This window comes from Gallus gallus, chromosome 20 (genome assembly GCF_016699485.2).
Source record: "Gallus gallus isolate bGalGal1 chromosome 20, bGalGal1.mat.broiler.GRCg7b, whole genome shotgun sequence".
Classification (NCBI taxonomy): domain Eukaryota; kingdom Metazoa; phylum Chordata; class Aves; order Galliformes; family Phasianidae; genus Gallus; species Gallus gallus.
The window spans coordinates 4,650,967-4,666,323 of record NC_052551.1 but is presented as its reverse complement, the minus strand read 5'-3'; the positions used below and the strand labels follow the sequence as shown (position 1 = coordinate 4,666,323).

The window sequence follows — 15,357 nt, the reverse complement described above, 5'->3', positions numbered from 1 at the left end:
TGTGTTTAAAGGTTCAGAAATAAACTCGCTCTGAATATTGGATGGAGACACTGGACAAAGGCAATTTTGTCTGCAGTGGTTTATTTGCCCATCTCACATAGCTGTCTGAGCTAGTTACAGCATTTGGCAAACACTCCTGGTCCAAGTTCTACACAGTAACCCCACTTGGGTCGTTAGGTGAGTGGAAAAGACAGATATTTGAAATCTTCTAGAGCACTGTAACCATCAGGTAATTAGCTGTAGCAGTCTTACAAAGTAGGGAAGGCTCATGAGAGCTCTGAAATGAAAGCACAAAATGCCTCCTGGAACTAATTTTGGAGCGGCTGAAGTATTTAATCCTGCAAATTATTGCCAGTAAGGAAACATCAAGGTACTGCTGGATCGTAATAGTGGCAAACCAGCAGGAATGGTTCACCCTAGGCTGCCTCCTGCTGATGGCTAAGCAATCAGACATGCTTTACATCACTCACAAAGGACAGGGTGCAGGGGCAGCTATGTTTTGTCCCCTGTGACTTGCAAAGTAGCCTGGTATTGTCCTTCTTTGCGTCTGCAAAGGATCCTTCATTGGCAAAACCAGGGCGGCCCTACATTCCGAATAGTGAAGAATAAGGAAGAGAAGAATAAACACCAGGGGTACAGGCAGCACCCTAGGACTGCTTGATTATCAACTCTGGTTCCATGGATGCTTTCCGTCCTTCAGAGAACAAGGAAGGGTTTGTAGAGGTGCACAAACACCTCTTTCATTTGAAAAGATGCCCTTGGAATTCTTCATCTGCTAATGAGTCCACATTAAGGAGGTTGAGGAGACTAGATTTATCCTTTCATCCTTCTAGGAGTCAGACTCTCCATGTGTGAAATGGATAAAGTAAACATTAACCGTGAGGGGCCATTTTTAGGAAGAAGGAATGGCAGATATGGGGCTAGAAACAAACTTCTTAAGTTCTTAAACCTAATCTGTTTTCAGATGCAGCTCTTCAGACCTGAAATCCTCCTGTTTATTTTGATCAGACACCACACCATGTGAAGGAACTAGGGAAGTCCATAATTCTCCCCTCTGGGAAGCCACTCAAGAGTCATGTTGCTGTTCTAGTTTTAAAAAAAAGTTCATTTAATTTCCAGCTTAAATGTATTCATAGCCAATTAATATCCATTTGTTCCTGTGCCAAAATATTCTTATTATCTTAAATTATCTTCAACAAGTAGTTTGTCTAGCTCTGTGAAAGCAATATTCTTGATTGCTACAGAACTAGGAATTTCCTCTTCCACAAGCTGTAGGAATAAGTGTTGATGCAAGAACATGCTGTAATATTTCATGCAAATTTTGCAGGAGCCCATCCAGATGTATGCAAGAATCTGTGTACTAATTTCAAAACCATTTCCACTACCATCTTTCCCAGCTAGAAGGCTTCTTCCATCTTTTAAAAAGCAAAAAGAGAAGCAGCAAGCTGCAGTTTAACCTTTCCTTGAGAACTGCTTTCCAAATGGTATAAGCTGCAATGTATCATCCTCTCCAAAACCCACCAGACACTAAGAAGTATCCCATCTACAAAGATAAGAATTAAGATCCTGCATATTTGATTAGACAACAAACACTTTGGAACCCAGATTCTCTTTCTTTTCAGGCACAGGTCTCCTTTTGCACACGAACCATTCATATATTTATAAAACCAAGTGAATGAAAGTTAGGCAATATCAGAACAAAAGTTGACCATAAAACCGTATACATCTGCATTATGATTCACTCTTAAGGATAAGATTATGTCTTATTTTCCCCCAGATTCTATTTCAGATTATATTTCCCCCCAGATTCCCCCCCCCACCTCAGGATGGACAGTGCTCATTAATGAGCAGATATTCAATATCTTGTTACAGCATCATTATTCAGCATGTGGCTTGAGGTCTTATTTACCGCACAGTATTCAAAACCTACTTGGAAGACACAGCTGCTAATTTCTCATGAGTTCTTCTCGAGCTCTTATCAATATGGCATATGAGTGCTTCAGAAACATTAACTTCTGAATTAACCCCCTAAGATGAGAGGATATTACTATTCCTGTTTAGCAGATGGGAAACTGAAACACAAAGAGATTCAGGTCAAAGCATTCCGCTAGCACTGGGTACCCAAGCTGAGATGTCTGTGAATTGGTTTTGCAGAGCACTTAACGTACTACATCACGTGTCACGAGAAATACTGCTAACAGTGTGTTCTGCAAATGGGAACACAGAAAGGAAAATTGAGAGTCAATTGTGAAGAGTTTAGCTTAAACAAACTTCTCTCACGCCAGATGAGTTTTAAACTGTTCAGAGGCCTTACCCAGGAAACTATCAATTTTCTTTGCACTACTCTTCCTACACATCTGTACCAAAACCAGGCAGAGCCCTTTAGACACCAGCCTCCCTCTCTATGCAGCCGTGACTCATCTCCTGCTCAGCTCTACCTTCTGCATGGAATGAGAGCAAAGTCCTGCACTAAATATAGCACCTGGTCATGTAATTAAAGACTATGAGAAATGCACACACAAAAGGAAGCCAAATAAACACTACACGGGAACCTTAATTTCATGATTTCCCAATACCCTTTCCTAAATAATAAGCTTTTCAAGGAGAACGCTGTCTCCATGATATAAACATACATACTAAAATACATATATGCACACCATACGTATAATACATACAATATGAACATTATTATTATAAAAGAAATAACAGAAGCTTATTTATACTCTTGTTCCTGATTTATATCACCTGATACTTTCAAAAAAAAAAAAAAAAAAAGGTTGAGAAATATCTGCCCTATCATGGAATACTAAACCCAAAGTATTAAAGTTTTCAAGCTGAAATTAGTCGATCACAACCTGCCTACAGGTTCTAGTTCAGCATTTTGCCCACGTCTTTTCCTTCTCGCGATAGAAATGCTAAGCTGAATCAGGCCCACAGTAAATTTGTCAATCTGGGGGCTGAAGCAATACAGAGAGGCAGCACTCCGAATTCCCAGTGTGCAGGAAATTCATTTGTTTCATAACTTTATTCTGTTCTGAACTGGGAGAACACCTATTCCTCCCATGCCTCCAACTTTCAGATTTCCCTTGAAATTTTACTGATGTTGGGTTTAAGTTATTGTAAATAAATCAACCAGAGCTGATACCAACATGGGAAATTTCAGCGTGTCTTTACAGTTTGACAGGTACAAGGAAGTAAAGAAGCCTGGAAAGTTTCAAGCCACCTGAGTTAAAGGTACAGCTACATCTCTGGCCATTTCTAAAACACCACTGTAGTAGAATATAAAACACATAATAACAAATTGAGCAAACTTATGCTGTGGGTTATTTTCAAAGCAGTGACACCAAAGCAGCCTTCAGCAGAACTATCTTTTTTTCCCCAGACACTTTTACTGCCTTCTACTCAGACACAGCAGAGCAATGAGGGGAACCCTGTTCTCCTGCCATGCTTCATACACGTGAAAAAAGACCCAAACCCTTTCTCAAGGAACCAAGATGAAGCTGCAACCACAGGAAGCACCAGCTCCAAGCAGGCTGCCTGAATGCAATGACTGCAGCATGCAGAGCTGTGCTGCCCTGAGCACAGGGAACTGCACTTGTGGGCAGACCCAGAGCACTTTCAGGAGGTGAAACCAGGGTTTGGGCTCACCGGGCATTATCTGTGACCAAAAGATAGGAAGTTGGGCCGTTTTGCTAGTTGATAGTTTGTTATAATGAGCAGAGGCTGGGGCTGAGCAGAGTGCAGCACCAACTTGATGCAGAGGACTTGGAAGGTTACTCTGGGGTTTGCTGTGAACCTGGGACTCTCCCCATTTACTGAGAGAATGCAAGGAGAACCATTTGATCAAAAAATCCATACATCGGGATCTTCTATTTCGAAGGGAAATGGGAAACTGGAATTAAGCATTTAGCCGAGGGCGGCTCTTTCCATAACAGTCGGGCAGCGAAAACCGCTCAGCCCCAACGCTGCTGCCAGCAACCAGCGAGGAATTCCCCTGTCATGAGGCCCATGACTCACGCCTGCCCCTGCTGCTTCTCTCCCTCAGATGTAGAGGCCATGTTTGTGGTCTGGGATGTGTCAGGGGAAAGGCACTGACAGAGCAGCCCCGTTGCTCAAGCCCTCACTCACTGCCCAGAGTGACAGCACGCAGGTGGCACCAGCTCCACCATCCATCCCTGTGCAGACAGATAACGTTCCTTCATCTCTCTTTCCCTCATGCCCCTGCCCCTCCTGAATAACCAGAGTAACTGTCAGCTCCCAGGCAGCCCCAAAGCTTCCCGTGGGGCTTTTAGCATCAGTTTCAGCAGTGCAAAGCGAGGCTCCGCGTGCAGCAGTGCTAAAACTGGCATCGAGGGCTCTCATCAGCTGTACTCAAATTAATAACAGAGCTGCTGCCACAGCAGTGTGAGCAGTTTGCAACATTTGTATTTGAGCTCTGGATATTTATTGCTTTGTTTTTCACAGGCCCTTTTTATGCCTCCAGGACTAATTTATTGGGACAGAATAACATAAAAAGAGCAGATCCCACTTATTTAAATCTCTGGAAGATGAAAATCGCATGAGAGTAACAGATTTCACATTGCTTCCTCCCCACAAATGGCTTTCTGAGGCAGTAAAAGCAAAGGAAAAGCAAACCAACACCAGACAAACACCGACACATTCAGGTGTGTTTGGGCTTACCCAAACACTGCATGGAGATACTCAGATTTATTCGGGTTTGGATGCTGTTTTGCTAACCTATCCCAAAGCAACTGCAGACTTTAGTAATCATTAACCTAACTAGCTAGATACAGATCATAATTTCTTTTCTAATTAATTTTTACTGCAGTAGAGGATTACTTTATAAAAACACAGTCCTTAGCATTAATCTTGGTACTTTTCAGATTGATGAGTAATATGTGTGACTGTGGTAGCTTTAGTTTTTTGGCAGCTCTTACCGCTCCTGCTCCAGAGCATGAAGCAGACTCATCTGCACACCCAGGATGGTCCAAGTTTCCAGCAACTGACATGCTGGCTATTTGTTTTATAAAATAAGCAAATCAGTGAAGCATGACTAATGAACTTTTTGATCCAGGGAACACTCATCTATGCAGTCTCATTCAGAATCGTATCCTTTTTGGGGCTAGGAGTGATACCAGTGACCTGGGACATTTCACCAAGTTCCCCTCCTAACGCTGGGTAGTGTTGTTTTGGAGGTATCTGTCACGTGAAAAGCTTTACACTGTTTGAAGTGCAACGTGACGTTTCTGAAATAAGTACATTTTGTCTATATAAGGCAGATTAAAGAGGCTTCTTTGCTTTGTCTTCTCCCATTAATTAATATTCTGACTCCTTGATTTCCAGATAAAGTCACAGACCATAAGATAGAATGTTTTTCTACTTCAGCTCTACTATATTTCATGCTTTGCTTCATGAGACCCAATTTATTACAGTGATGGATGAATCATAAGAGTATATTTTAAACAACCATGAGTGTACCTGCTTGGCTGCTCATTTTTCACAAAGTCATTCCAGGAAGCATTTAAAAGTCAGAAGACTGCCCCAGAATTTGTTTGAATAATCCAGACGTCGTGATTCTGCAAGGTAGGATAGAAAGTCAACTTGAGCGCTTTCTTGGGCTTCCAGTGCCATCAAAATGCCATCAAGGCCTCTGATGGTTTAACATACTGTTTTCACACAGTGTTGTGAAGGGAGAGGTAGCTCAAATGATTTCTCTTCAAGCCTCAATCTAGATTTCCATCCAGTGAAAAAGGTGCAGGCATGCTCAGCTTCATTCACTGTCACCTTGGTGTGACTGGGGGAAATTGTCTGCAGCACACAAAGCTGCAAACATGTGCAAGTCCTTGCAAAATCACAGCCACCACAGCTCTCAGCTTTGGAAAGCTGTGAGATTATTCATAATTTCACCAGCCTGACTCAGCAGAAGGAATATGGAACCATTTCAAGTCACATTTCAAGCTGCTTATAGTTATTGGGAAAAAAGTTGCATCCCCTGAATGAAATGTAGTTTTCTCTGTTCCTCTATCTTGTGTTTAAGGAGAATTAAATCTTCCCAAAACTTGCTGGGAAAAGGGGGTCAGGGGGATACAGAAGGACAATTCATCTCTAAATTACATTGCTCTTTGGAGTAAACCACAGAGAGCTGTAATGGGACAAGTAATTTTTTTTTTACATGGCATAATTAATTAGAATCCATAAAACCCAATTAAACAGCACTTTTGAGACTATCAAGTGGTGTATGTTTGAAACTGCAAATATGACAGCATAAGTACAATTTTATAGCTGGGCACACTCCTCAGGATTATTTTCGGTGCTCTGCTGAAATGGGAAATGGCACCACTTTGGCCCCTGCTAATAAATCGCTTGCAAACAGGCTATATTAATAATCTTTATGGGGGCAGGATGGAAGCCAGATGGGGCAGGGAGGGGAGTGTGGAGGTGGCATAATATATCGGCCTGGAAAACATAATCCAGGCCAAAGCAGACATTTAATCTCTGTGTGCACCTGAGAGGGCTGCTAATGTAAAAGGAGAGGTGGTGGGCTGAGAAAGGAATCCCCAAGAGACCAGAGAGCATATTTTCAGGATAAAAACCGAGGTGACCCCCAGCCAGTAGGCACTTGGCCATCTGCATGGAAGGAAACAAAGCAAAGAGCCGTGCTCCAGCAGGTTTAGCAGCCTCCAGCAAGGCAGGGCCTTGTCCCCTTGGCCTGGAAATGACAAATGATGCTGGGGCACCCACCTCACCCTGCCTCCCGGTCAGACTCAGTCCTTCCTCACTGCCCTAGGAAAGGGTACACATGTGCATGCACGCAATGGGTTCCATGCATGTGCACAAGATTGATATACAATCCATCGCAAGTTAAAGCTCACTTTGCCCTTGTTTATTTACACGAGGCCCCACTTATGTTTAACTTGGCAGCCAAGAGGTCTGCTCCTTGTGCCAAGCACTAATTCCTTGACTGCCCTGACAGGCCCTGGCGTGCACACCTGAAAGTCATTAACGCTCGGACCCATTTTGTTTTCACATTTTGAGGCAGTGACCCGCAGCCACGTACAGCTTCAGCAGACACTCTATCATCTCCCCTGTCATCAGCTTCGCGCTCAGCAGCCCGGGCACTGCCAGACCACAATAAGCAATGGACTAACGGGAAAGGCCTCGATCTGAGAGGATGAAGGCCTCTGTGGAGCTCCCTCCCCTCCAGCACACAGAGGGCGAGGGACGCTTTGCGGAGGCCTTCTTTCTTCTTGAGTTACGAGTTTGTTTGGTTTGGGAATATTTTATCCTTCAGCAAATAGCAATGCAGTGTGATAAATAAACTGCCTGTGACAGCTGAGCTTCGGTGGCAGAACTGGACAGATTCAATTCTAACAGCCCCACAGTATGCTTCATGCGAGTGGTTCCCAAAAACATAACTTTATCTTATCAGTCACTCAGAAGATTCCTCGAGAGTCACCTACCAACACAGGGTGAATAATGAATCAGGAAATGCAGAAATACAGACTTTCAGATGAGATTGGGAAGCAGGAGTGTAGAGAAAAGCTGGTCTGGATGGGAGGCACAACAGTGAAGATGTGCACCACCTATGGGAAGAATATAGCAGGCATTTCACAACAGAGAGGAGATATCCTTTGCATATTTCCTCTACATATTTCTGCAGAAATTCCGTTGCACCACATGTTATGCTCCCTGAAGGTTTGCCACAACATTATTGTATGTTTATGCTTTTCACCTAGTTTCTGAGAGTCCTTTTAGAAAATAACAAAATCTCCTAAATATCTTCATTTCATAAGGCCATTTCACCTGCATTGTGATCTGTAAGCTTTCTCCCCCACATAAGTTATTTTAAGCTCCCAGTCTCCCTAGCAGCTCCAAACACTGCCATTTCTATTCTCTCCATGTTTGATTTTCTCTCTTTAAAATTGATAAGGATGGAGACTCTGACAAGCTAATAGTCAGTCCTAGACCACAAACAGGTTTTAGACTAAGTTCTCATGACCTTGAAAAGGAAGGAATGGGAAGCCTAAACCCTGGAGAGCTTTAGATTTCCGCAGGGGATAACAGCATTACATATTTTCTATGGCAATCTCAAGGCTGTGCACTTTGAAGTCATCACTTACCATACATTTATCTTAAAAAACAAAATAAAACCAAAAGTCTGAACAACAAAAACCCATTTTTGGATTCTTCTGGAGGCTTTTTTTATAGCTCTTCTGAGCCCTGCACTGTTAGACATGTGGTAACTCACAGTCAGAATACAACCATGAAACTAATAAAATGTTTATAAATGCTTTCAGACAGTACAAAAGCAGCATTTTCTCTGAAATATATTAAGTGCATGCTGATATTGACATTTTTTCAGAAGTCTATGTAGTTCACATGTGGCTTCTCTATCAAGTCCCTCATTGCTGGGATTTTCAATGTTCTTCCTTCTCACTGCACCCCTGTGAGATTAGCCAGCATAATACTTCCCATTGGTACACGTTACTTTAATAGCCAGAAATGAAAATGGACCTTAAAGTGTAAAAGCTGGGATGGTTTAATATAAAATCTTGCTCCAGGAGCTCATAACACAGGCTTTCTCCCAAGAGACTTTCTTAATGAGGAAAATAAAAGGGTGCCCTGCATTGTACAAGACATACTGAGACTGAAGACCTTCCTCTCCAGTTCAAGCAACATATATGGTAAGAAGAGTCTGGCTGGGCATTTTGGAACTGGGCACTCAGTATATGTTTATGTGGGCAAATATAAGGTCATATGCCTTGGCAAAAAGTGGAAAAAAGGGTGAAAAAATTACTTTTATCTTAAATTTTGGTCAAGATGTTTCATGTAAAGGGCTCATATTAAGGAGGTTGGAAGCTGGGACTGTAGCAGACTGGTGGTTGAGCTAGTTAGGGGGCACGAAGAATATCAGCAGCCATCTCGAATGGATGGCAAATGTAGTTTGTATAGACATGTGTCATTCCTGTACTGCAGCCAAGTGAAACTACAAACACTATTATAAGTATAAGGAGGCTTTAATTTACATTCTTGTTAAGGCATCTTTATTTTGCCAGAATATTGCAAGTGGGCTTAGCATAAATGAGAACCTGGCCTTAATATTCTCAGACAGAAAACTGCAACACACAGACACACTGACTTGGATTCTTATGCTCCCTTCAGTTAACCTGATGTACATGCATCAACCAAAACTGGGAGAGAGAACACTGCTCCTCATGCTCCTCTGCTGCACAGCAGCTTCAATGAGCACAAACAATCAAAAGACTCATTTTGTGTCTCAGCTATACCAGCCCTGTACAGCACCACAGCTATCACCACCACAACACGCAGCCAGAGTTACCAGCTGGACCACAGTGCCTGTGCCATCACAGAGCTAAAGTCAGAAGTTCAACTCCAGCACCCGCCTCACCAGGAGGCATCCAGGAACCTCCACTGCCTTTCAGCAAGCTTCAGACTTTTAGCACAGAAGACCAAAAGCCATAAATACCACACACCGGTGCTCTGTCCCTCACTAGACAGAAGCGCAACAAAAAGCAAATTGCAATGATCCCTGCCTATGTGACCGGGGGCAATACACACCAGCCAGGAGCCCGAGAAGTTTCTCACTACCACCAGGAGCATCTGTGTACCCCATCCAACAGCCCATTTCCAGCTGAGGCCAATTCCTGATGCTTCAGAGGAAGACGGAAGAACAAACAAACCCAGAGGCCACGTTATGCATGAAAGGAGGAGAAAAAAAAAGTCTTTCATGGCCCTGAGGAAGCCCTGGAGCAAAGAGATGAGACGTGGGGTTCAGAGCAGGCTGTGAGGAGACCATTCCATCAGAAATGAAAAATCATCATATAAAAGACAAATGAGAGAAGAGGTAACTCTAAACGCACATAAGGAAAAAGGGTACAATTTTAAGGCCTCTGGAATCAATATTAAAAAAACTCATCAAACTTATTCAGGCCAAGATTTTTAATTCGACATAGCTACATTTATTTCTAAGTAGGAGATCTGTAGCTCAGGAAATGTCGTCTTAGGATGTGTTAATTTCCATAGGCAAATGAAAGGTGCTAATCTGTCCCTGTCACTGTGTAATACTGAACAGTTAAATGCAGACTGAGCTTGGAAACAGTATATGGCAGACATCCTTAAAAATTCATTCAAAATATATTGAAAGAATAATCTTTTCCAAATCCGTCAACAAGATCCTAGCCACTGTTCCTGGCAAGAAAACTAGCTTGATTTGGTAAAACAGTTACTTTTGCTCTCACAAACATTTTAAAAGAAATGAGGTCACAGAAAGAAAAACGGGGATGTTAAGAAGAGCTTTGATAGCTCCTCAGCAGCACACTGCCGTATTACAGGGGCTGTTTCCAAGGCACTGCACGGGCTCTAAGTGCACAAGTGAACCTGGGCTGGGAGGGATGTTAGGCTCCAAGCAAGGGCTGAGGCACTGCAAATTCGATTCACCGAGTGGTTTTGCCATGAATGCTTTTCCAGGTCTCACACCATTACATAGGATGTAACATCATTATGATGTCAACTCTTGGACCAGGGAGCAAGCTGATTTAAGTTTTACGAGGGAAAGGATGAATACTTTCAAAGGAATGGTGAGTCGAATAATGCAGAACTGGTAGGATCACAGTTCAGGGAACTCATGGTTACGCTTTGAACTATTTTTAGCAAGGTACTGTGAGTTCAGGGATAGCGAGGGCTCAAGTGAAGCACAGCCTCTCAAAGCACTGACAAATTTCTATCAATTTTGCAGAAAGGGAATCAAAACCTCTCTTGCCTTTCACTGAAGGTGACTGCTGTAGCAAGGCTGCTGCCCGCATACGGCCAACTGTGTGTATGGGCAGGGGAAACAGCACGTGTGCAAGAAGCCTTCTTTCCCTGTGCTCCATCCAAGGATGAAGGACAAACACTGACCTTATGCTTGAAGTCACACAAGCCCATCATCTCTGCTTCCTTCGGGATGCAGCAGGACTCAGGCTTTCTCCAGCCCTGGCGCAGCTCCTCATCACACGGCACTGCCTTCCCGTGGGCACTGTGACTTTGTTCTGCGTACCCAAGGAGGCTCTTCCCCAGCTTGACTTCCTTTCGAGTGCTTTTAATCTATAGGGAAAAACAAAACCATGTCAAATTCAGATATCTAAAAACAAACAAACAACAAAACCCACACAAGCAGGTAAGTTTGCCATGCAGGTTTCATAGTTGTTGCTATTCCTGCAGCCAGAGCACGTTAATAAAAGCCTCCCCCCCAACTTTGGGGAGCTGCTGCAGATGCTTACTTCTGCCAGTTCTTGTTAGATTTTTTTTTTTCCTTCTTTAAATGCATACTTAAGAGCACTGCAGATCACCAGGAGTGCACAAGGAATGGGTTGCTTTATAAGCCTTACTACAATTATGGAAAATGTTGGAAATACATACTGTACGTTTCCTGTATGTTGGGACTGCTACAAGCAGAGAAAACCCACATTGAAGGGGATTTCTATGCAAGCTATGCACCAGATGAAGATTGTATTACAAGCTTGGATTACTGATTTAAACCTCTTCTTTTCTCCCCACCCATTTCTATGATAGCTTTTAAACTTGAATAGCCATATAAGTTCAAATGTTCTTTTATAGGGTGAAATAAACAGCTTTTATGGTTCAGAAACTGCATGCTTAGAGATCAACACTTCACCACTAATTCACGCAGGTTCAAGCTAAAGAAATAGCTCATTTTCTTCTCTACAGTTGCTGAGAATTTTTTTTTCCAAAAAACACAAGATGCACTTTAAATTAGATGTTATGAAAATTGTGGATGCAGACGGTGTTTCTCTTGACAAAGTGCATCTAGTGTGCTGCCTTCCACATCCCAGCTGCCACGAAATCAGAGGAAAATCACTGCTAAAAACCTCAGAGGTGATGGATGTTGGTACAAGACGTTATAACGTATTATTCATATCACTGGCATGCCTTTTTTAATAGATTTTTTTTTAAAACAAGGGATACCTTTAATATACTAAAAAAGTTTTATGAGTGCTAATGTAATTTCTATTGTTTTCAACTTCTAAATTGTCAAAGTAATGGAAAGAGCATTCAGCTCAGCCTGTTTGGTACAACACTTCAGTGGAGCAGCAGGAGATGCCCATCCCAGCTGCTACACAGACCCTGCAGAGGAACAAGCCCTGTACCTTACATGATGCATTTCCACCCAAGTAAGCATACAAAGGACTTCAAGGATAGCCCTGGCTGTTCTTCCCCATAAAGGGGAAAAGCAGTGGGCAAATGCAAATTCTGTATTCACACAGAAGCAATAGGAGGGTATAATTCTCAAGCAAGAAACAACTTCAAGGGGCTGGTAAAATCTGAATGCACTGAAAGTTATTTTCAAACCCAGAGAGAGCAAGAGCTGTATTCTGCTGTGCTGGGGAGACTCTGCCCTGTATGATCTAAATGAAGATAGCCATGTCCCAATATTTTTCTCCTAAAACCTACAATGAGCATACCTTTTATTTATTCATCTATCTATCTGCATATTCCATCCCTGTTACCACGTTTTATGCGCAGCCTTTAAATTCAGTAACAGCAATTTTTTCCACCCATTTATCAGCCACATTAGCCAGCATTTAAGTGGTTAAAGCAGTGGCTTTGTTTCCAAGCAAAGATAATCCTGTTCCTGAGGACACTAGTAATGGTGGTATACAACAACATAATCAGCAACACAAGGATATAAACAACTCCCAATTATCCCAAACCAAAAATTTTGAACATCTTGTTACATTTTTTCCTTAGGCCTTAAAATTACTGAGTTGTTATGGTTGGATGCTTTGTGGTGAATAAATCTAGAATAATTCCCTGGAAAGAGTGAATTGCTGCTGAAGCGCTGTTAGTGCAAAAGACCACAGGACCACGTTTGCCCTGGCTTTCCCATCCAAAGGGGAAAACCATGCAATGTTCTCATCGTGTGGGGACGGGGAAGAAATGGGGAGGAGCGGTGGTGATTGGATTTCGAGGAAGTGGGAAGGAGCTGCACATCCTGCATGGAACACAGGCAACAGGGAGAGCACACAACGTGAGAACACACAGCACTGGCGTTTCTTACACACTGCTGTCAAAATGCCAGGTCCTGTAGGCCTCCAGGTATGTAACAAACAAATAGCCATTAAAGAAACCCACTGCCTGTGCAAGCCATCTGCATGAAGTCTGAGGGCATCAGTGGGTGTCTTTTCCCCACACCACGCACACTGAGGTACTAATCAAGGCTAAGAGCTCTCACAGAGATAGGAACACAAGATTTGGTGCCAGAAACAGAGATGGGACGGGACACCAGATTCAGATCTGCAGCCAGATCAAAGTAACCATGTTTAGAGCCAAATCCAGGCACAGCCACTGAATATACCTCCAAAACATGGATGTTTTTGGATCTAGAGTTAAGGTTCTGTCATCCATCTAATCTTGAAATGGGTGGATCAAAGGAGTTCAGTCTGAGGCCCTGCAGAGCACTAACAGATAATTTTGAATAGGAATGATTCAGTACAATGCTTCAAGCAAGGAATAAATTTGTTGGTGGACAAGTTGTGAACTGAAATTGATGTGAAACTGGCTAAGGAAATTACTGCATGCTTACAGATTGCTTTGGTGTGTTACCTTGCAAGGTTGGCTTTATTTACAAATGCAGGAAAAAAGAGGTACAATGTGGTTGAGGAATTGGCCCAGAACATTGGTAGCAACGCCAGAAGAGACTGGAAATTAAGAAGGATGTCCAGTGGTTTGAGTGCTGGCTCAGAAATCAGAAGCAATCATATGTTTGCTTCTCCATCCCAGATTTCCTGCATGACCTTGGCAAGTCATTTACTGTTTTGGTGTCTCAGCTTCCAACTCATCAAATAATAAACCTTGTTAAAAATAAAAAAAAAATTGTGGGGAGGGTAGAGCTCACAAAAAAAGAACTCTCACTCGCCCTTTTGCAGCCTCATGACTTGCAAGTGGCCTGATACACTGAATAAGGAGAGTGGATAGCCTCCTGAATTATTCAAAATAGAAACAAAGAAATACAATTATAGAAATGAACTGCTTTGCAAAACACTTAAGGCTATAGGGAGAAGCCTGTTGATAGATTTTCTGACAGTGCTGTGCTTTAAGGTCGCCACACTCCAGATCAAGCAGTGGGAAAGAGAACAGACATGAAGAAAAGTTGCTCTGTTCAGTCTGGCACTGGAGTTTGCTCTGTAGATGGCACAAATGCTAAACTGCTTTTCTACATTGTTTATGCAAGCGTAAAGTGGTAATAACTGTAGGCCACCAAGGAATCAGTCCTGGCATATACTTGTATGAGATGTGGCCACAACAACCTCATCATTTAGTCCAGCATATGCATTTTCTTGGCCACCATTTTTTCAGACTCATCTAGTCAACTACACTAACATTTAGGGCCAGTATAAACTTTTGACCTGATGTCTGTGCAGATCTGAAAGGAATTTCCCCTTCCACACACATGATCTTCCATTAAACAGAGCCAGTTCCACGATTCCTGGAAGAATTAAGAGGTACAGATTTCCGGTAACTCTGGATCTTTGCAGTTAATGTTGTGGTCTCCAGTTGGGACACAAGAGAATTCTTTCACACCTTGTGCAGGCCAGTCATTTAGGGATGGCCTTATACACCAGTGAATAAAGGTAGAGTCCTGAATTATTCAAACTGGACATCTCAGATGATGTTCACTCCTCTGTTCCAGGTGACCAACTGCTATGCAGATTTTGGGGTGGAAAAACTTGCTTGAAAAACAGTCAGCTTGCAAAAATAATTGCACTACAGATGGATTACTGTGCTCTGGAGGGGAAAAAAAAAAAAAAAAAAAAGGATAAGAGTGAGATCTTATCTACAGTCGTTTCAGGTTTACCAGTCATGGAGAACTGCAATTAAAGATGGCCAAACATTTCTACCACTGTGTTCTCCTAATTTGGCTCACAGCACTTGCTGGTGAAGGATGTTTCTTGGGGCACTGCTGCCTTTAATGGAACAGCACTCATGAACAACTCTTCCAGTATAAAAAGGAAGCAACTTTTTAAATGCCTGCACAACTAGAAGCTGAATTTCCACTGAAAGCCAACTGACTGCTAGCATTAAAGGTCAAGCTTTATAAATATATTTTGGCAATAAAAGCGGTAAAAATAATGAAACCAATCAGTCAGATCAGTAGAACAAGGAAAATATTCAGCATCAGAGACATAAAAAACTTAAACTGTGACCCTGCAATTCTGTATGACTTCAAGAAGGCTTAGTTGAAACCCTTCCTCCGCTTAACCAGTCCTTCAGGCTGTCATTTTCCAAAGCTTCCATTTCTCTGCTATCTAAGCCTGAGGTCTCTGAAAAACACAACCA

At 42.5% G+C, this 15,357-nt stretch overlaps 1 long non-coding RNA gene across 3 annotated transcripts in view; it reads right to left on the bottom strand.

Moving 5' to 3' along the window:
• LOC101750167 overlaps nt 1–11,098 on the bottom strand; it is a 60,253-nt gene extending 49,155 nt beyond the window's left edge. For 2 of the 3 annotated variants that reach the window (XR_005841245.1, XR_005841246.1), the window contains exon 1: nt 10,918–11,098. This is a non-coding gene — a long non-coding RNA (uncharacterized LOC101750167). The remainder of the gene's footprint in view (nt 1–10,917) is intronic. The other variant, XR_005841247.1, reaches the window with a different exon arrangement.
• Nucleotides 11,099–15,357: the final 4,259 nt, after the last annotated feature.